We start from the raw sequence: 22,453 nt of genomic DNA, 5'->3' as shown, positions 1-22,453 counted from the left end.
AATATTACAACTAAGTATTTCATTGTCGTTTTTGTTATATGCTTTAGTAGTTTTGGGCTGCTCTCGTCTTACATAACTAATGTCATTGATTTTTGTTTGTATTACTCCATTTTGACCCTGCAAATCCCTATCTAATTTTTTGGTTTCTTGCTCAATCTCTTGATTCATTTCTGTCTTACAAACTTCTAATTTTTTACCCCATTCTCTTGTTTCATGATCTAGTCCCTTGCAACATTCCTGAGTTTTAGCTTCGAGATTTGTAACATTTTATCCTAAAGCATTGAACTCAGCGATAATTTGAGTTATACCGACATTGACTTCTTCTATCCCCTTATCTATTTTATTACTTAATTCCTCCTTATTTTGTTCTAGTGCGTTACTTAATTGGCTCTGAGCACTATGGGACTCAACTGCTGAGGTCATTAGTCCCCTAGAACTTAGAACTAGTTAAACCTAACTAACCTAAGGACATCACAAACATCCATGCCCGAGGCAGGATTCGAACCTGCGACCGTAGCGGTCTTGCGGTTCCAGACTGCAGCGCCTTTAACCGCACGGCCACTTCGGCCGGCGCGTTACTTAATTCCTCTGTGCTCTCTTTTCTTGCCATTCTTAATTCCTCTTTATTTTCTTTTTGTGCTTTACTTACTACTTTTTGTTCTTGCAAAATTAATTTTAGCATAGACCTCAGATCCTGATTATCAACCTGATTTAGTAAAGTGTCAGCTGATTCTGTACCATGACTTAGTGTATGTAACTCAGTTATTGTCTCATTAGTAATGTCAACGTCAGAGTCATTTTGTCTGGCATCGTCATTCCAATGAATCATTTCATTTTGACTAGGTACTAGAAATCCTGGGTTTACATTATCGTTGTTTGCCGCTAAATAACATTTCCACTGCCCCCATTATTAGTTAACTCTACATTTCGAGTGAAATTATTCATGGCTACTTCAGAATTCTCAATGTGATTATTCCTTATTGAATTTGCTATTCGCGTTCATTATCAAAGTATGAATTTACATTTTCACTTTGGTTATTTGTGACTACATTTGACGTATCGCTAAACCCATATCTGGCTTCACTACCGTTTTTTTGTATCTGCCCCCGTAGAGCGTCTTTAACTGCTGTGAGCCTGAACTCCTTCTCTACTTTTCAGAGCCTATCTTACTCCCTTTTCCCCAGTCATTTTACTAATACTAATGTTCCAATTACAAATCTTAGACTGCTGTATGCCAGTGTAACACTTACGCTACTTTTTTTTCCCGACGTACTGCCGATGATTCTCGTAGCTGTGGGCTGCACGGCTGTTTGCAACTGCGCTGTCGCGGTGCGCCGAAGCTGGCAGCACTCCAGACGCGCCCCGTACTGCTAACAGCACCGGCCGCTGCCTGCTGCCGCCGCACCTGTTGTCTGCTGCCCCTCACGCTGCGCTGCACGCTGCATCGCCTCGTCGTATGAAGAATCTTGAAGTGATGATTTATAACGTAATCCCATGAACCGCACACACAACGTTAGCTTTTGTTCTCGTAGCACTTCAGCACTTCCTATTTTTGAATTATCAATAGTACTTTCATTATAATGGAAAATTTGATTTTGCGGCATCAGATATTAGAGTTCAACTGAAGAACAAACACAGTTCAAAGCCTACTTTTCTTATGCATTTCTCTGGTCATTCACAGTTCACACGTATCACTATTCTTACATAGTTCGCTGGTCAGTTGCAGTTCGCAGTTCTCGCTAATAAAATCTAGCCTCGTAATTCCAAAGCACTTCGACTTCAAATATCGTCCCGACAAGGGATGCCATGTACGGCAAGTTGAAAAAGAGATGCACGGAGAGAGAGACGGTGATATATACAGGATGGTCCATTGATCGTGACCGGGGCAAATATCTCACGAAATAAGCGTCAAACGAAAAAACTACAAAGAACGAAACTCGTCTAGCTTGAAGGGGGAAGCCAGATGGCGCTATGGTTGGCCCTCTAGATGGCGCTGCCATAGGTCAAACGGATATCAACTGCGTTTTTTTTGAAAATGAGAATCCCCATTTGTTATTACATATTCGTGTAGTACCTAAAGAAATATGAATGTTTTAGTTGGACCACTTTTTTCGCTTTGTGAAAGATGGCGCTGTAATAGTCACAAACATACAGCTCACAATTTTAGGCGAACAGTTGGTAACAGGTAGGTTTTTTAAATTAAAATACAGAACGTAGGTACGTTTGAACATTATTTCGGTTGTTCCAATGTCATACATGTACCTTTGTGCACTTATCATTTCTGTGAACGCATGCTGTTACAGCGTGATTACCTGTAAATACCACATTAATGCAATAAATGCTCAAAATGATGTCCGTCACCCTCAATGCATTTGGCAATACGTGTAACGACGTTCCTCTCAACAGCGAGTAGTTCGCCTTCCGTAACGTTTGCACATGCATTCACAATGCGTTGACCCATGTTGTCAGACTTTGTCGGTGGATCATGATAGCAAATATCCTTCAACTTTCCCCACAGAAAGAAATCTGGGGACGTCAGATACGGTGAACGTGCGGGCTTCGACGACCAATCCACCTGTCATGAAATTTGCTATTCAATACCGCTTCAACCGCAAGCGAGCTATGTGCCGGACATCCATCATATTCGAAGTACATCGCCATTCTGTCATGCAGTGAAATACCTTGTAGTAACATCAGCAAACATTGCACCATTTAGATTGCCATCGATAAAATGGGGGCCAATTAACCTACCTCCCATAATGCCGCACCATACATTAACCCGCCAAGGTCGCTGATGTTCCACTTGTCGCAGCCATCGTGGATTTTTCGTTGCCCAGTAGTGCATATTATGCCGGTTTACGTTACCGCTGTTGGTGAATGACGCTTCGTCGCTATATAGAACGCGTGCGAAAAATCTGCCATCATCCCCTAATTTCTCTTGTGCCCAGTGGCAGAACTGTACACGACGTTCAAAGACGTCGCCATGCAATTTTTGGTGCACAGAAATGTGGTACGGGTGCAATCGATGTTGATGTAGCATTCTCAACGCCGACGTTTTTGAGATTCCAGCGCAATTTGTCTGCTACTAATGTGCGGATTAGCCGCGACAGCAGCTAAAACACCTACTTGGCCATCATCATTTGCTGCAGGTCGTGGTTGACATTTCACATGTGGCTGAACACTTCTTGTTTCCTTAAATAACGTAACTATCCGGCGAACGGTCCGGACACTTGGATGATGTCGTTAGGATACCGAGTAGCATACATAGCACACGCCCGTTGGGCATTTTGATCACAATAGCCATACATCAACACGATATCGACCTTTTCCGCAATTGGTAAGCGGTCCAATTTAAGACGGGTAACGTATCACGAAGCAAATACCGTCTGCATTGGCGGAATGTTTCGTGATACCACATACAGGGTGTTTCAAAAATGACCGGTATATTAGAAACGGCAATAAAAACTAAACGAGCAGCGATAGAAATACACCGTTTGTTGCAATATGCTTGGGACTACAGTACATTTTCAGGCGGACAAACCTTCGAAATTACAGTAGTTACAATTTTCAACAACAGATGGCGCTGCAAGTGATGTGAAAGATATAGAAGACAACGCAGTCTGTGGGTGCGCCATTCTGTACGTCGTCTTTCTGCTGTAAGCGTGTGCTGTTCACAACGTGCAAGTGTGCTGTAGACAACATGGTTTATTCCTTAGAACAGAGGATTTTTTTGGTGTTGGAATTCCACTGCCTAGAACACAGTGTTGTTGCAACAAGACGAAGTTTTCAACGGAGGTTTAATGTAACCAAAGGACCGAAAAGCGATACAATAAAGGATCTGTTTGAAAAATTTCAACGGACTGGGAACGTGACGGATGAACGTGCTGGAAAGGTAGGGCGACCGCGTACGGCAACCACAGAGGGCAATGCGCAGCTAGTGCAGCAGGTGATCCAACAGCGGCCTCGGGTTTCCGTTCGCTGTGTTGCAGCTGCGGTCCAAATGACGCCAACGTCCACGTATCGTCTCATGCGCCAGAGTTTACACCTCTATCCATACAAAATTCAAACGCGGCAACCCCTCAGCGCCGCTACCATTGCTGCACGAGAGACATTCGCCAACGATATAGTGCACGGCATTGATGACGGCGATATGCATGTGGGCAGCATTTGTTTTATTGACGAAGCTTATTTTTACCTGGACGGCTTCGTCAATAAACAGAACTGGCGCATATGGGGAACCGAAAAGCCCCATGTTGCAGTCCCATCGTCCCTGCATCCTCAAAAAGTACTGGTCTGGGCCGCCATTTCTTCCAAAGGAATCATTGGCCCATTTTTCAGATCCGAAACGATTACTGCATCACGCTATCTGGACAGTCTTCGTGAACTTGTGGCGGTACAAACTGCCTTAGACGACACTACGAACACCTCGTGGTTTATGCAAGATGGTGCCCGGCCACATCGCACGGCCGACGTCTTTAATTTCCTGAATGAATATTTCGATGATCGTGTGATTGCTTTGGGCTATCCGAAACATACAGGAGGCGGCGTGGGTTGGCCTCCCTATTCGCCAGACATGAACCCCTGTGACTTCTTTCTGTGGGGACACTTGAAAGACCAGGTGTACCGCCAGAATCCAGAAACAATTGAACAGCTGAAGCAGTACATCTCATCTGCATGTGAAGCCATTCCGCCAGACACGTTGTCAAAGGTTTCGGGTAATTTCATTCAGAGACTACGCCATATTATTGCTACGCGTGGTGGATATGTGGAAAATATCGTACTATAGAGTTTCCCAGACCGCAGCGCCATCTGTTGTTGAAAAATGTAACTACTGTAATTTCGAAAGTTTGTCTGCCTGAAGATGTACTGTTGTCCCAAGCATATTGCAACAAACGGTGTATTTCTATCGCTGCTCGTGTAGTTTTTATTGCCGTTTCAAATATACCGGTCATTTTTGAAACACCCTGTACTTACACGTTTGTGACTATTACAGCGCCATCTATCAAAAAGCGAAAAAAGTGATCCAACTAAAACATTCATATTTCTTTACGTACTACACGAATATGTAATAAAAAATGAGGGTTCCTATTTTAAAAAACGCAGTTGATATCAGTTTGATCTATGGCAGCGCCATCTAGCGGGCCAACCATAGAGCCGTCTGGTTTCCCCCTTCAAGAGACGAGTTTCGTTCTTTGTAGTTTTTTTGTTTGACGCTTATTTCGTGAGATATTTGGCCCGTTCACGATCAATGGACCAACCTGTATACTTGCGAATGATAAACCCCTTCCCTCGACAATTTCTCTCCTTCATACCTCCTAGGGTTACCACAGATGACGTGCCACGTATCTCATTTGTACTAAGATTGCAGTACAAGCGAGTTCTAATAAATGTTTACCAACCTGCAGTCTCGTATGGTTGTTGTACCATGCGCAGAAAACAGCACATGAACCTGACGCTGTAATAAACTCTTAGCGAGGAACTGATATTTTAGATATAATTAAATTTCCAATTAGTTTGTTTACAAGGGATGCCACTCGGTTTTATTGAGCAGAACACGAGAAACTGCAAAATTACATTCCAGTTTAGAGTCACAAATAATTTCCATTCTTCTGCAAAACAATGAATCGCGTCCTTTCATAATAATTATCACACTGTTGTCAAATACACGTCCAAATAACCAAAAATTGTTAATAAAGTCTTAACTGACACCGATCGCGGCAGACATGTTTCTCCTCCGACACTGCCGAATCAGCTATGATCTTTCAGCCGAACTGCTTCGCCCGCCATCCAAGTTACGCGCGATCCGAAGTGATTAGTCTGCCTTTTCGTTTAGCACTTGTTTATTATTCTGCTGGTTATTAATACTTGTGAAATAATGGAATGATAGCACACTACTGAGAGATACTTTAATTTGAAATTAAAGTAAATACGCTGATTAGTTTGTCTAATATTAACAACAGAAGATTATCATTTTGGCACACAATTTCCGAACGCAGAAGCGAATGACGGAGCAGGAACACAATTTTGGCGCTCTTCCTCACGATAACCGCACAACGAAAAACCCGTCTGTCAACTTCCCACAACTGTTTTCTCAGCTGCTCAAGTAGCAGTTTCTTGTGAACGAAATTGCGGAGAAATACTTATGACGCCTACTTGTATAAATATTTAGGCCATTTTATTAGGGGAGTAAGTTACAAAATATCGCAAATAATACTAGAAGGGACAATTTGTGGGAAGAGAACGAGGGGTAGAAGACGGACATCCTGGATTGACAATTTAAAAAATTGGTACAACTGTTCAACGTCAGAACTCCTTAGATCAGCCAAATCAAGATCAGAAATTGCCATGATGACAGCCAACCTTCTTACAGGAGACGGCACATGAAGAAGAAGAACTTATGACGCCTACTTGTATAATGACTCATGTTGCAGACGACTGCGGGAAATAATTTCGTATGGTATTCAGTATCTGGCACTTCAAAACTACTTGTTAAACATTTACTGTTTTAGCTACCTTTATGAAATAATAAATGATGTTTGGGTGTAGTCTAGTTTCAAATAGTTTATCGAATTCTGTTGCCCAGCTTAAGTACTTAATTAAGTGTAAAAGTTGATTATTTACATTATGCAACTTTTAAATGTGATAAGACCCTAGCTTCTTATGTTTAATTACAAACGAGTTTTTCCTCACAAGTGATAAACCTTTTACTAACTTTAAATCTGAATAAGCTTTAGTAGTCGTTTAGTTCAGACTCATAAACGAACGATGACGTACCAAGTTCTCAGTAGTGACACAGTCGTTTTCTTGTCACCGCTGAGATTCGTCAAAGACGAGAGAGGTGTCAGAAGATACACCTTGGGATGACATAGCCTCACTGATGCTGCAATAAAACCTGCGACCGCCGCCACATCAAGACAAAATGATCTTGGTAACGGTGTACTGCAAAGCAGCAGATTAACATTCAGCGTTATGGAGTTGTGCGTTGGGGGTTCGCCGTTCAACAGTTTGAGACAACATTAGACAACAAGCGAATATTTTTGCAGTAAATGACAAAACATAAGAACATTAAAAACCGGAAGGTATATCTGGAACTTACAGGAGAAGCAAAGGAAATATGGACACAGGACGGCCAGTTAAAAACTGGAACTGAGGCTAGAAAAGATCGATAGGTGTCATTTGTGAACCACAGTGACTACTTTATATGGAGACAATAGATTCGGTATCGATCTGATACTTATATCATGTTTTTTTTTCAAAACCCGTTAGTTGATGAAAAAATGGTTTACACACGCACATCGGTAAGCCTAATCTTTATTCAACGTGTTTAATATGTCCCTCATTGTTATACGTGCGGAAACAAATCTCTTCTATGTTATCGATCTCTCTGTTGACTCAGCAGGAGATTCTCAATCCGGGTACTACTCATTCTTACACATTATTCGGCCTTTCTTTTCACGGAATCAGAGTGCCCGCGTTATCGATGGACATGCCAAACATCAATGGCTTAAATATCTCATTAATCAGAAATCGGAGTAATTAAGGCCAGGTAATGACGGGTGCTCTTTCAAGCATAATCCTGCATTTGTTGTCTTTCTACATCCATAACGTTATCCATTTCTGCGAGTAATGTGTCACACAGAAATTGATGATGAACAGTACCTGTTAATTTGTCCTGCAAAATATCATACGCACCTGATACCCACAATTCCTGATTACACATTCACACTAAAGCTAACTTTGAGTTCTGCTTCCACGGTAGTTCGAGGACTTTCGTCTGTCCAGATGTAATTATTGGTCTAATTTGTCGTCACACTTTGTGTGAGTCCTGCTTCATTCGTAAGTAAAATGTTACCTGTGAACTGCAAGTCCTCAGCACTGCGTCGTAGAAATCCGTTGGCAGCACTGCAGAGTAGCATGGCGGCCTGTGTGAGAGCTTCCGCACGCTCGAAGTAATATGCATAACGTAACTACTCATACAGCATCCTCGGTTTTCGTTCGCTTTCAAGTTCTGCTCGTTAAGTCTCGGTTTTACATATCCATATCCGGTGTGCGAACTCTGCGCTGTATACCACGATCGCTTTTTGCGAAAGATGCTGTGTCTTCAATTCACTGTTACAACTATCTGAACTTTTTCCCACGTGGAGTTGCCTAAATTGTCGAATTCTGTCCCATGCTGTCAGCCAAAGACTTAATCTGCTGCAAAAGCTGATTGTTTACGTTACGCAACTTTCAAAGGTGACAATACATTAGCTTTCCATGTTAGCCGTATGGCGGGCGACACTGAGGCTGTTCGCGGCGTCTCCAGATACTTTCGCTGGTCATGTTAGTCCACAACTATAGTGTGGCGATGGCGACGTAGGGCGTGTACGGTACGATAACGCCTTTGATGAACTGCAACAGAAAAGCATGTCTGCTACATCCTGTGTGATACGATACGACTTCTTTCAGGGTTTACGTTGTTGTCACTTCACGCAACCATTAATCGTGTTCTGATGCCAGCTGCGCCGCTCTGCCCACAGACGTGCCAATCGAGGCCGAGCGACAGCCGTGTCATCCTCAGCCAATGGCGTAATTTGGATGCAGTATGGAGAGGCGTGGGGGTCACCACTTAGCTCTCCCTGCCGTTGTCGGCTTTGTACACCTCGGAGCCGCTGCTTCTCATTTAAGTAGCTCCTCAACTGCCATCACGCAAGCTCAGTGGACCCCATTCCAGTCCTCCAACCAAGGAAAAATCCTTCACAACAAGGGGAATCGAATCCGGGTCCTCCACATGTAAGTCATCTACGTTGACCTCTCGGCTACGGAGGTTGATGGCAGGGCGACTTTAGTGAAAGTCCTCTGTAAGTGCAAGGGTTAACAACAGCGCAGGTGCGGGGTGTTTCAAAACCTTTGCATCCAACGTATACTGACTAGCTAAAACATTGTTTCCGCTGTCCACAGCGACGTTGGATATCGCCTGGCGGCGTTGAAGGAACGTAACGCGGTAAGGAACGTGGATTAAAGACGGATGGTTAATCATTCTAGCGACGACATGGGCCGCAAATGCGGAAATGTATGGACATCAGCGAATATGACAAAGGGCATATTATTTACCCAGAGCCTCGAAAACGGTGGAGCTGATCGAGTGTTCCAGTGCTACTGTAATAAGTATCTAGCATTAGGACGACAGCGAAACTATCGCTTGCCAGTAAGAGACTGGACGGTCTGAACTCTTCTCAGAATGTGATATGTGGCGACCTGTGGCATCTTTGCCTAAAAAAATACGATGCTGGTGCTCGCATTAGTGTTTCGGAGCACATCGTTCATCGTACATTGTTGAACGTGTTGGTCGAACGACATCGTCAATTACGATTGCAGTGGCCACGGAATCGTTTAGATTGGACCGTGGATCAATGGAAACGTGTCACATTGTCGGATGAATCATGTTTTTGGTACACCACGTCGATGGTCGTCTCCACAAACGCAGTCATTCACGCAATCGGCGGTTGGAAACGTGCACCGCGCCAAGGACGCAGGCTGGTGGGAGAAGTATGGTGCTGTGGGAGACATTCTGCTGTGGTGGTGGACCTCTTGCACCACATTGTGCTTGATGTCTTCCCCGTCGACGATGTTAACTTCCAGAAACGTTCTACAGTTGTTTAAGGAGCATGATCGTTGACTTCTTGGCCACGTAATTCGCTTGATGTGAATCCAGTGGAACCCATCTGAGTCGCTATCAGGCACTATCATCACGTACACAGAACAGCGGGCCGCTGTTTAAGTAAACTATTTGACTTGTGCGTGGACACCTGGAGTGACATACCTCCAAAAACCTACCAACAAACTGTCGAAACCATCATACGCAGAATCGGTGACATATTGTCTTCCAAAGATGGACCAACAAGTTTGTTAATCAGGTGGTCATAATATTTTGACTCGTCAGTGTGTGCGGGTGACAGATCACGTCATGGGGAACTGCTTTTGTTAGAGAGAAAATGTACACTGACGCTTTCCGAGATTCCACCAAACTAGCACGGTTTACTAGCCAGGTGTGCTGCGTACTACCTATCCTAGTCACTTGATAAAAGTATTGTTCAACAAGAAAACCTTAGAATGAGTATCTCTAATAGGAGAAAGTTATTTTAGAAGCGAATTAGGAACTTTAATTTTTATTTGCCTACCCCGTTTCAGACGGAGCACATAACTGGGTTATAGGGAACACGCAGGGCGTACGCACGCCGCAAATTGCCTAGCCCCCCCCCCCCCCGCCCCCACTCCCCAGGCATAATGAACACAGAAGTTGTTCCCCTTGACGTGATCTATAACACATAGTCGTTTGATGTAAAGACCTTGTTTATGCTTTTCAAGACTGGACTAATTTCAGCCAAACTTCGTATACATATGACTTCCTAGCGGGAGATAGTGTACATATAAGCAACACATAGCACCACTATTTACCACAGTGGTGATTGGAAAGTGGTGACATGTGAGCGTAAAGTTGGTTTGCCTGGAGCATTTGTTACGAATATGACATTTTTAGAAAAAATATTCGGGTATAAGACAACCCCAGCATACTTGAAAGTTATCTTAATAAATGAAAACGGTAAAGAAGATTTATTTGACTGTACACCTGTTTGGTTTACTTCTTCTTTCAAAACGTATAGTCACTTTATGAATGTCAGATGCTGCATACCGAAAAATTCCGTTCATAAAAAAAATGGTTCAAATGGCTCTGAGCACTATGGGACTCAACTGCTGAGGTCATTAGTCCCCTAGAACTTAGAACTAGTTAAACCTAACTAACCTAAGGACATCACAAACGTCCATGCCCGAGGCAGGATTCGAACCTGCGACCGTAGCGGTCTTGCGGTTCCAGACTGCAGCGCATTTAAACGCGCAACCACTTCGGCCGGCATTCCATTCATAGAAAATAAATATATGCATAAGCTAGTCCAAGATTACAGTTAAGAACAAAATCTGTCTTCGAGAATGAGAAGCAAAGCTGACTGCGAGAATATAAATGAAATATGCGCTGTCTGAACAAACACTGTCTGTCACAAAAAGAAATTGACTCTCAACTTTAATAAGAATAATTAAACTGAAACTGTTAATTGACCCTGTGAAACAGAAACTCGTATCTTCTGTATTTGGCTTACTGTGTTGCCATGAAAAACGACATGCAACTGCTCTCGTAGAAAAAGAAGAAAAGGTGCGACTCAATATCTGAGATGCTACTAACTACAGAGAATCGCGGTAGTGCAATGCGATCTCTTAATACATTAAATGCAAACTTGGTTCTCGTAAAATTTATTTCTCATAAAAAGGAATGTTCATCCGCTGGATGATGCCATAGGATAATTATCTGAGCTACACTCTAGACAAAAATTCTTCTGAAGAAAGCGTGTTAAAAAGAATTCATCTCAATAACGTATCTATTTACAAAATTTCACCACTGAAGGATTAGCAGGCAGTAAGAAAATATTTCATTACAAACTGCAGTTGAGTAAGATTAACGCAAAATACAACTCAACATGGAAATTTATTCTATCACAAAAGTCCTCATTCCAACGATTACTTTCTTTTCGTCTTCTAAAATCCATTAACTTTGACTATGATAAAACTTTATATAAATAATAAGAAATTCCTGATTTATGTGTTTGTGTTGAACCAAGAACGCCTCATTAAATGCTGCCACAATAAACTAAAATATGAAACTTCCTGGCAGATTAAAACTGTCCACCGGACCGAGACTCGAAATGGGGACCTTTGCCTTTCGCGGGCAAGTGTTCTACCATCTGAGCTACCCAAGCACGACTCATGCCCCGTCGTCCTCACAGCTTTACTTCTGCCAGTACCTCGTCTCCTACCTTCCAAACATTACAGAAGGTCTCCTGCGAACCTTGCAGAACCAGCAGTCCTGAAAGAAAGGTCCCGAGTTCGAGTCTTGGTCCGGCACACAGTTTTAATCTGCCAGGAAGTTTCATATCAGCGCAAACTCCCCTGCAGAGTGAAAATCTCATTCTGGAAACTAAAATATGTTCATTCTTTACCTTAAATCCCAGTCTTCTCAGAATAGTATCTACCTTAGTAAATCCATCTCATTCAGTGCGCCGGCCGAAGTGGCCGTGCGGTTAAAGGCGCTGCAGTCTGGAACCGCAAGACCGCTACGGTCGCAGGTTCGAATCCTGCCTCGGGCATGGATGTTTGTGATGTCCTTAGGTTAGTTAGGTTTAACTAGTTCTAAGTTCTAGGGGACTAATGACCACGGCAGTTGAGTCCCATAGTGCTCAGAGCCATTTGAACCATTTGAATCATTCAGTGCATAATAATATTTCAGTTGTAATAACAGTATGTTCCATCAAGTCAATAAAATAATTCCCAAGAGCACCACGTTCTGTGTCCTTCCTGTACAAGCTCAGTGTCCCAACAGCCCCTCTACTACTCCCTATCTTCTCTCCTCGTGATCAACACTTAACACCCGCGCATCTTCGCAGAGCAAAGATGGCCTAACTAGTCTCGGAGCAGCGCAGCGACTCTGACGAGCCAGTGCGCGCATAACTAAATGATACAAATACGATGTCTCTTCAAAAAATTCCGGAACTTTGTCTACAAAGTTTTTCTGCGCTTACCTTTTACTTATTGTGCGTGGTCTCCCTCGAAATGCTCTCCCCCGCAATTGATACACCGCTCCCAATGCCGTTTCCACTTCCTGGAGCAATCCTTGGTACGCCTCTTGCTGGATCGCGCGGGCGCCGTCTTCGAATTTTCTTTCACCTTGTCTATTGTTGCCAATCTTCGTACTTCCAACGTGTTTTTTGTGCAACAGTCACGCACCACCCGGGATGAATGTGCGGGACTGTTATCTTGATGCAAGAGCCATGAATTGGCTCTCCACATTTCAGGCCGTTTCCCTCTTACATTTTCTCACAGGCGTCGCAACACGTCCCGAATGCACCATCGATAAACAGGTTGTCCTTGTGGCACGAATTCATGCTGAACTAATCCTTCAGAGTCAAAGAAAGCTATCACCATGACCTTTATGTTTGACGTAACCTGATGAGCTTTTCCTGTCTTGGATAATCTTTCCTGACCAATTGTGAAGACTGAACCTTGGTCTCAACATCATAACTGTAGACCCACACAAATGTGTGTGAATTCTTAAGGGACCAAACTACTGAGGTAATTAGATTAGATTACATTAGATTTACTTTCATTACAATTGATCCGTAGTGAGGAGGTCCTCCAGGATGTAGAACATGTCAGAAAAACAATACATGACAAATATTTACAACTAAAACAAATAAGCTAATGTACCATTGCACAGGTTCCAAGTGGAATGATCGTCATTTTTAATGAACACTATATGAAAGAGTCATTTTACAAATACCAATGCACTGAATTTAAAATAAAAAAGTTTTTTATTTATTTATAAGGTAATAAACGTGTAATACAACTACTATAATACTTATTTACAATCAACACATTACTGCACTGAAATGGTGCGCGCACACACACACACACACACACACACACACACACACACACACACACACACACTTACAATGAACTCATTACTGCACTGAAATTGTGTAGAAGTTATATATATATATATATATATATATATATATATAAATCAGTTGGTTTTACTGAGAAATTCATCAATGGAGTAGGAGTTGGCCATCAATAAATCCTTTACGCTTCTCTTAAACTGAATTTCATTCGTTGTTAAGCTTTTTATTGTTCCTGAATAGTGCAAACTTTTTTGTACAATACTAAGTGACTTTAAATCCTTGTGAAGATTATTTTTATTTCTAGTATTGAGTCCATGAATTGGGCTGTTGGTTTGAAAAAGTGATATATTTTTAAGGACAAATTTCATTAAGGAATAAATATATTGGGAAGCAGTAGTTAGTGTCCCTAGTTCCCTAAACAGGCTTCTGCAGGATGTTCTTGAGTTCATACCTCATATAACTTTTACTGCACGTTTTTGTGTCCGGAAATCTTTAGCTTGGCTTGATGAATTACACCAAAAAATAATCCCATATGACATGGAATGAAAGTAAGCATAGTATGCCAGCTTTTTCATTTTTATATGTCCACAATTCGCATTGCGAATAGAGATTTGTTAAGACGCTTCAGCAGTTCTGTGGTGTGCTCCTCCCAGTTGAATTTATTATCAAGCTGTAATTCCAAGAATTTAACACTGTCCACTTCTTCCATCTGCTTGTCATCGTATGTTAGGCATATACTCGTGGGACACCCCTTACAAGTTCTGAACTGTATGTAGTGTGTTTTTACAAAGTTTAGTGACAAAGAATTGGCTAGGAACCAGGATTAATGTCCACAAATATTTTATTAGCTGATCTTTCTAAGAATACACTTGATTTGCTATTTATTGCAATGTTTGTATCATCGGCAAGCAAAACGAACTTGGCATCTGGTAATGTTACTGATGAAAGGTCATCGCTCCCTATAGTTACACACTACTTAATCTAACTTCTGCTAAGAACAACACACACACACTCATGCCCGAGGGAGGACTCGAACGTCAGGCGGGAGGGGCCGCGGAATCTGTGAAATGGCGCCTTAGACACCATGGCCACTCCGCGCGGCTCATCCAAGAGCTTCTCACAGATAACGAGGCGAAGGTCTTTCTGGTCTTCGCTCATAAACTGTGGGACAGACTTGGCGGCAACACGGTGTATTCCAAGATGCTGTGTCAGGATATCATGACATGATCCAACTGAAATGTTACATTCTTGTGCATTCTCTCGGACAGTCAGTTTCGATTGGCATGCACAATTTCGTTGACGTTTCTGACAAGAGCGTCGTCGGCAGACATCGAAGGGCGTCCTGAACGAGGGCCATCTTTTACTTCAGTCCTACCACTTTTAAACCGTGTGAGCCACTCGTAACACCGAGTACGGCTTAAGCATTCATCACCGTAGGCTTCCTGCATCATTTGGTGTGTCTCTGTGAAGCTTTTCTTGAGTTTCACGCAAAATTTAATGCAGACGAGTTGCTTCTCTAACTCTGCCATCTCGAAATTCGCAAACTGTGCGACTCAATTTTCTACTCAGTACAGCACTGAACAATAACTAATGGGCAAACAACAATGAAACTTCCGGTAGTTACACATTAAACACAGGAGTGTTCAGGGATGCCAACCGCATTTCGTTCCAACATACCATTTGCGCGAAATTACGAGTGTCCCGGAATTTTTTGAACAGACCTCGTATCACATGTGTGTCTTAATACAGCCAAAAACTACAAAATTACCTATAAAATTATATACACACACCTTTCATATTCAATGTGTAATGCCGGAAATGCATATCCTCCTATTTTCATCTATTGTACTATAATTTTTTTCCTTATTTTGTACCTGAAGATATGACATTTCTGTGTCTTTATATATTGTAATTGTTTTACAATTTGTATATATGTCGATGTATAATTGGTTTGTTTTCTAAATATTATTTGTATTTTTACACTGGGTCTTGCCTAGGGAAAACTATGCTATCGAACGATTACATCGATAGGTCGTGTGGAGAACCAAAGTGTTCAGGATCGTGGGTAGTGTTAACTCTGACGCGTGGAGCGCGGGCAGAGCAGAGTCTGGCTGGAGTAGGGCGGTGGAGCAGGTGTGTTGAGTGACGCTCCCGCCAGTTGCCGCGTTTCCGGGGTTTGGCAGCATGTAATTGCGCTCGACTTGCTATGATAGTTTCTGGCATTGTGTCGCGGACGGGAAACATTAGCTGGTACACATCAAGAGCCCGTTTCGCCTGGTGACCGTGTCAAGAAGAAGGTGCGCCAACATCCAGCTTCTGCAACAGCGACGGCCGACAATAAGTGATTGTCGCCACCTCCTCGATCGACGACTTCAAACCTTCAATCAACCAACAAGGAAGACTGAAAGCACGTATAGTTTTAGAGCTGTATGGCAGACATCAGCTTTTCAAACTGTTCCATTTGCATCACTAAAATACAGCAACTTAGCATGAACCTTTGTTGCTCATTGTCCCAATTGCATTACCAACCAGGGTCCCTTCCTTTTTCAAAATGAACCCGAGTGTCGTTGAAATTCAAACGCCAGCATTAAAGTTATATCATTACATTTCACTGCTTTAATTTCAAAGTTCAGTTAAAGTATTCATACCCGGTTACAATAACCAAACAGAACTATATTTGGATTACACAAGCACAAATTAAGAGTGCAAGTTTTGTTACCATATTTTAGCTTACTGCAGCTCAGCTTGGTATGTACTAAATTTTACTATTGTTAATTGTTCAATATCATTTAATTCAAGTTCAAAGTTAAATCTCTTATTCCTAAATTGCGTGGATTCAAGTTGCTTTTGGGATGATTGTTGAGGTAGCCCAAGACTAACCTGGTTTTATTTAATTTCATAGTGCTTTAGAAACAAAGTCCACTATTAATTTCAGTCACTAAATTAACTTTCAATTTTCTGGTTTTATTAATTCTTTTGCTAAATTAAGTCAGAGTGTAGCGAAATTTATTGCTTGTGACAAACATTAAGTTTTCACACAACACGTGTCAACCTTCAGTTGCCATGCTTTTAGTGCTAATGATACGTGCATTAACCTTTCTTTTTCAGTTATTATAGTAGTTGTCCATAGGACTGGCGACCGTAATTTTCCCCAAATCTCAAATATCTAATTAACGTCAGTTAATTGTTAGCGTAACTATCGCACATTTACTTTCTTTATTAACTTTACCCTTTTTCAAAATTAATTTCCATCAATTTCATTTGCATTTTTCCTTTCATTTAGATGTAACCCTTCCTCCTTCTTTACCGACAAATTAACTTCGGTGACGATTGCTTTTTCCCAAATTTCCATTAGGTACAAGCGGTTTAGTTTTTCACTGTCATTAAGGTCGATAAGTGAGGGGGAGGTTACAAATGGTGTAGTGCAGATGTGAAAGAGTGACTTAGAAAAATAATCTTACATTGGGGACACTTATGTTGGATGCATTGTTTTTGGAATCGATACGATGATCTGTGAGAAGCCTGATGACTTTTAATCAGTAGAGTGAGGGTCACATTACAAAAGCGTCACTACAGAAAACTTGGAGCAGTTTGAACGAAACTTGGTACACATACGATTGACTGTCTCAAAAAAAAAAGAAAGGAAAAACCGTACTGCGGGGTTAGGATATCCCTAGCACTCCTACGGATAGGGGTGGAGGTGAAGGAGGCATGTGGGTGACATGCAGGTGTAACTCTGGAATACACGGAGTAATTTCATCCTAACTTAGTATAAATAAGGCATACTACCGGACGCCGGCACGGTAGCTCAGCGTGTTCGGTCAGAGGGTTAGCTGCCCTCTGTAATTAAAAAACTGAGTTAATCGATCAACAATGAACTTAAACGGATGTCTTACGACGTCCACCCCGAGCAGATGCAACGAACGAAAGCGAACAAAATTAGATTAAAAAAAGCGGCCTAAGGCGCTGTAGTCATGGATTGTGCGGCTGGTCCCGGCGGAGGTTCGAGTCCTCCGTCGGGCATGGGTGTGTGTGTTTGTCCGTAGGATAATTTAGGTTAAGTAGTGTGTAAGCTTAGGGACTGATGACCTTTGCAGTTAAGTCCCATAAGATTTCACACACATTTGAACTTTTTTTTTTGCACCACTCGGTAATAAGCTCAATGTTCTAAATGTTAAGCATTGTCAGTGAAACATGCTCCCTTTGCTTTCCTGTCCCCTTCATTTCTTGACAATTTTAGCACTTTGTTAATACCGACATTATTTTGACAATTTTCTCCCTTAGCTTCGTCTTGGGTGCCTTTCCTAAAATGTTTGCTTCCTACATGACTGTTAAAAAATTATTACGCCTCAATAAATGACCGCAAAGGTTCGCTTTCCCTTTTTGAATCGTTTACACGAGCTTTCTCTGCTCCTTCATCTCTTTGAAAACATGTTCATTGGTTTCCCTTCTTTTCCAGCTGGTCGTCGTTAGCCTCTTCGTAGGCCACAATTCCGTCACCTCTAGGAGCTTCTGTCAATTTTTTTCCCTATACTAAACGACTTGTTCGCTCGTAGGTCCCTTCGAGCACTGAAAGCGTGTTTAACTATTACAATTGTTTTTACGATTTCCATGGTACATCTGTTGCCTTCTGTAATTAAGGTACACAAATAATATCTACAACATTTCTTTCTTTCAGTTTTGGTACTAACTGAGCTCATCATTTTGTATTTGACTATTACCATAATTCTGGTTTTTTGAGAATTAATTTAACTTTCGACCTTTTTGATAAGTGCAGAGAATTTAGAAGCTGTAATTTGCATACGGATTTCGGTGTCAGATATTAACGCAACATCAGCTAATCAGTTAAAAAAAGGAAAGAGACAATAGCGCCTAGATAGCACGTCTTAGCATTTTCTCGATTAACGTTCTAAAAGTCAAAATTGACGACTTTCGAAACGTTCCTCTGATTCGATATAACCTGTATGTACTCCTTCAGAGCGCAGTAGACAAGAAAAAGGAATGTATGACCCAGCGCATTACACATTCAGTGATGGATGTCAGAGGCCTGTGATTTATTCTCCTCTCCCTGTTACATTGTATGCCGCTAACGATCGCTCAGACTCGGCTGCGGTGCAATTTGCGAAGTGAATCGAACTGCTAATCAGCGTTTGTTCCGCGCCCTTTCTTCTGCGGAATGTGCAAGAGATTCCTTTTATGTCGAAGATTTAAGAATACTTCATCAGGTGAGATGGAATTTTCTGCGATAGGTAAGAGATAGATAGTTCCGGCAGTCCTTATTAAGACGTTTGCAAGGACGTCCGGAATAGACAATTGACAAATAGGAAATGCAAGTTTTTCCGCGACTCCTGTTGGTGTACAAATGGTTCTCCGCGCCGTTCGCCGTGGCTGGTGGGACGACATTCCGCCGCATCTTTTTACAACGCGCTTCGGCTGCTTCTGTAACGGATAAATACGCCAGCTCCTTAGCGACATCCTCATTATGATCTGACTTAAATGTCAGCCACGTGTCCCACATGCGACCGAGCAGCATTGAAACACTGCACGGCGTGGCCTTTAACGTCACTCACAGGCGCTGTTGCGTCTCTTCAGACACATTTTCTCCTGCCGGCAAGTCGCAGATTAAAGGAAATCCACCCACTCGCAAAAAGTGCCCAGTAAGTGGATTTAGATGAACGGCCGTATACTTAATTTCAGATTCACTTCCTGGAAACCGTACGTGGCATGAAGATGAAGGGTAGGGAACTTACTGGATCGTTGCTTCCTGACGACACTGCAATTCAACTGATATCTGCGAGAAGATTTTACCAACAAAAAGTGCTGTAAATGTGGTGGTAATCTCTTATAGTGGTGTAAGCTGTGAAACTGGTGCTAAGCCTCAGTGGCAAACTCATTGTCACAAAGTGGCTACTTTTGCTTTCGTGTCATTAGCAGGTGTAAGTTGCTTATACAGTGTGTACTGAGTACTCCAGTAACAGAAGTGAAGAGTTTATAATTTTTTCTAGCACCGTTCAAAACTTGAACTGGGATCGTCTCGCGATTTATGTGCCCTATGCTTCGACACTGACCTACATCTGACAGGAGAAGCAGATATTTACGTACAGAAGGAATGATTTGATAAAGGGTTGGCGTGGAAGGTGGTTATTGTAAGCAGGATACTATTCAACGTTCCGGTAGCTCTGTTGCTTCAGTTATTTTAATGTAGTGAATCAGAGTACGTATCTATACGTATTACTAAATTAGACTCCCACGTTGCACTTTACTGTCTTTAGGTGAAGGCTAATCTCAGGAACTACTGTAGGAATATTGATATGGTTTTCACTAGAAAGGTTGGTGTACATAGTGTGTTAAAGCTAAACCTCGCAAGTTGACCGACCATAGACACTTAGTGAAGCCAGGACCTACCGCTAGAAAAGTTCCTGTAAAGGACGTTCCAACCGCTGTCGTTAGTACGCACTGGCTATTTCGCTTCGAATATTTAATTTCGTTAATAGTGAATTGATTAGAAACCTACTGAATTAGATGTAGTGATTTCCAAGTTTCTAGGACTGCAGCAGCGTTTATGTTGCCATTTTCCTTCCACGATAATTCGACGAATTTCCTAGTTGTCTTCACCAGGTATCGAGAGCAGATTTCGTTGCTCACTGTTTGGACACCAAACTACCTCTCACCGATTGTTCCCGGTACCGTCGATGACAACACAGTATCGCAAGACCGACTAAAAGTCAACTATAAGTAAAAAAAAAAGTTACAAGTAAAGAAAAACGCCTTAATCGTCACTTATTTATGAGTGGAGAGACAGCATTGATACATTTTATGACGTGATTTAAGCAAACTGAGCGCCGGATTCCAAGTTTTAGGTGAACTAAACCTTCTGTCCATCTAATCTCAGCTGCCTCTTCCTACTTTGCGACATATTTCATTTCAGCTCACAGTTGACTTAGTGTGCTGTCACAATTTATATAATTTGCTACCTCAGTCACATGCAGTGCTCGTGTTCTTCGTAGTAAGGGCTTATATATATATATATATATAAAAGAGGGCGCCAGTCACCCTTTCCCCACTCCCCCCCCCCCAACTAAAACGACTTTCTCAAATCGGACTCGCATTCCGCCGCGAGCCGCGACAGAGAGACAGGCGTGGATGTTGAGAGCTGAAAGTGTTCCAAGAGCTGCTTCTCGTGGTATTTCAATTCAAAACTATTCCGTAGTTCACCGTGACGCTATCTTGACTGTCCACCTCTTCTCAATTGCTCAGCTCCTGGATACATTCTTGTTTTACAACTTTGTTCAACATTTTTATAACCTGTTCAACATGCGACATGCCTCATGAGTAAGGTGAGCAGTACGAGAATAAACTTGCTTTTTTTGGAACGAAAGATAATCTTCCACATACCATAGCACATATTTTAATTTCGTTGGAGGGATCGGTACAATTGAGAAAGTCTACATTTGTTACTGAAAACGGATACTCTACGTGAAACTGTTGTCAGTTACGTTCAGAGTAATGGGGTCTGGAATCTGTTGAGTATTGGAAAATCTGGTGAAGTCTCTCCCTGAAAATTGATCGGTTGACGAGTGTTGTTGTTAAAGAAGAAGAAAGAGGACAGTTATAGTCGAAATAAAGACTGGAACTCGATCTTCGTCACATTCAGATACAAATTTTGATCGGAATATTCTCACTTAAAGAAAAAGACACACAAACATAATTGCTAAGCCTTCTGCATTGGTGGAAGGTCTCCACTCTAAAACAGATACGTATCAGTTATGCAAATTTTGTGATTCATTCTTCCACATTTCCGAAGTCACTATTTATGCAACATATATTGACAAACGACACAAAAATTTCAGCACTACGCTAGCTGAAAACTTAGTTGTCGACTACAGCTGCAAGATTCGATCAGTTATCTTGATGTTGAAGCTCGTTTGTCCGTGTTTGCTTTAACAATGATATATGTTTTGAATGGGGTCCGCTTTTAGCAAAACACAATTTTGTTGTTTGTCCCAGACATGTTTCACTGCAGTTGCAGCATCATCGGTGGGTTTTTTATTATTATGGCTGTTGAACATAAGGAGTGTTCTTTACTGTTTAAATACATATAAATATTATTTTCCAAATCGTAATTACGCTGATGATGCTGCAACTGCAGTGAAACAAGTCTGGGACGAAAACAAAATTGTGTTTTGCTAAAGGCGGACCCCACTCAAAATATATGATATAGATTCGATCTAATTTGAGTACTATGGCATCAGTTACAGCGAAAGACAGGCAAGGCCAAGACCCACGTGGCATTTTATCATGTCTGGGTTTGTTTTGTCGTCTGAAGGCGCCTTTCTCTACCGATCAATCTGCAGCTCACTGTTGATGTGGCCCAAGTCCGTAGCTGTGATCAGGATCACAGAGTCACATTGTCGCTAACAGTTGCCAAAGAGGATACCTGGTGGTAGCAAGGCGGCAGTGTTATCAAATCTGGTTCGCGCCAGATTGTAATGACAAGCAAAATGACGGAACAGCTTGCAACCCAGTGAACAACCAGAATAAAAAAAACAACATCGGTATAAATGTCCAACAGTGACCAAAGGAAGTTCTGAAGCCACAGCAGGATCGTTATCGTTATGCTACTGATGGGACAAGCTATTGAGCACCATGGAAACAGACCAGCAGTTGTACCTTGTTGTGTTACGAACAATGACAACTTCATGTGTCTCAGTGACCAGGTGTAAGTCTTTCAACTGGACGCCAGTACGGCGTCTTGCTTGGCCCACTGTGTTAGTTAGCGGGTATCGAACTCACTCACGGTGACGTAAGGCTCCAAGAACCCACTGAGCCACAATACACTGTCCAAAACAGGTGCACGGTCTCTGAGTAAGACCACACGCTTCAAGTACTCACAGCTCTCCGAAAGTTTCCTACACAAAGGGCTATTCCTCATTTATCTGGTGAGAAGACCGTATGCCATAAGA

Source organism: Schistocerca americana, chromosome 8, assembly GCF_021461395.2.
Source record: "Schistocerca americana isolate TAMUIC-IGC-003095 chromosome 8, iqSchAmer2.1, whole genome shotgun sequence".
NCBI classification, from domain to species: Eukaryota; Metazoa; Arthropoda; class Insecta; order Orthoptera; family Acrididae; genus Schistocerca; species Schistocerca americana.
Note: the sequence above shows the minus strand (reverse complement) of the source record.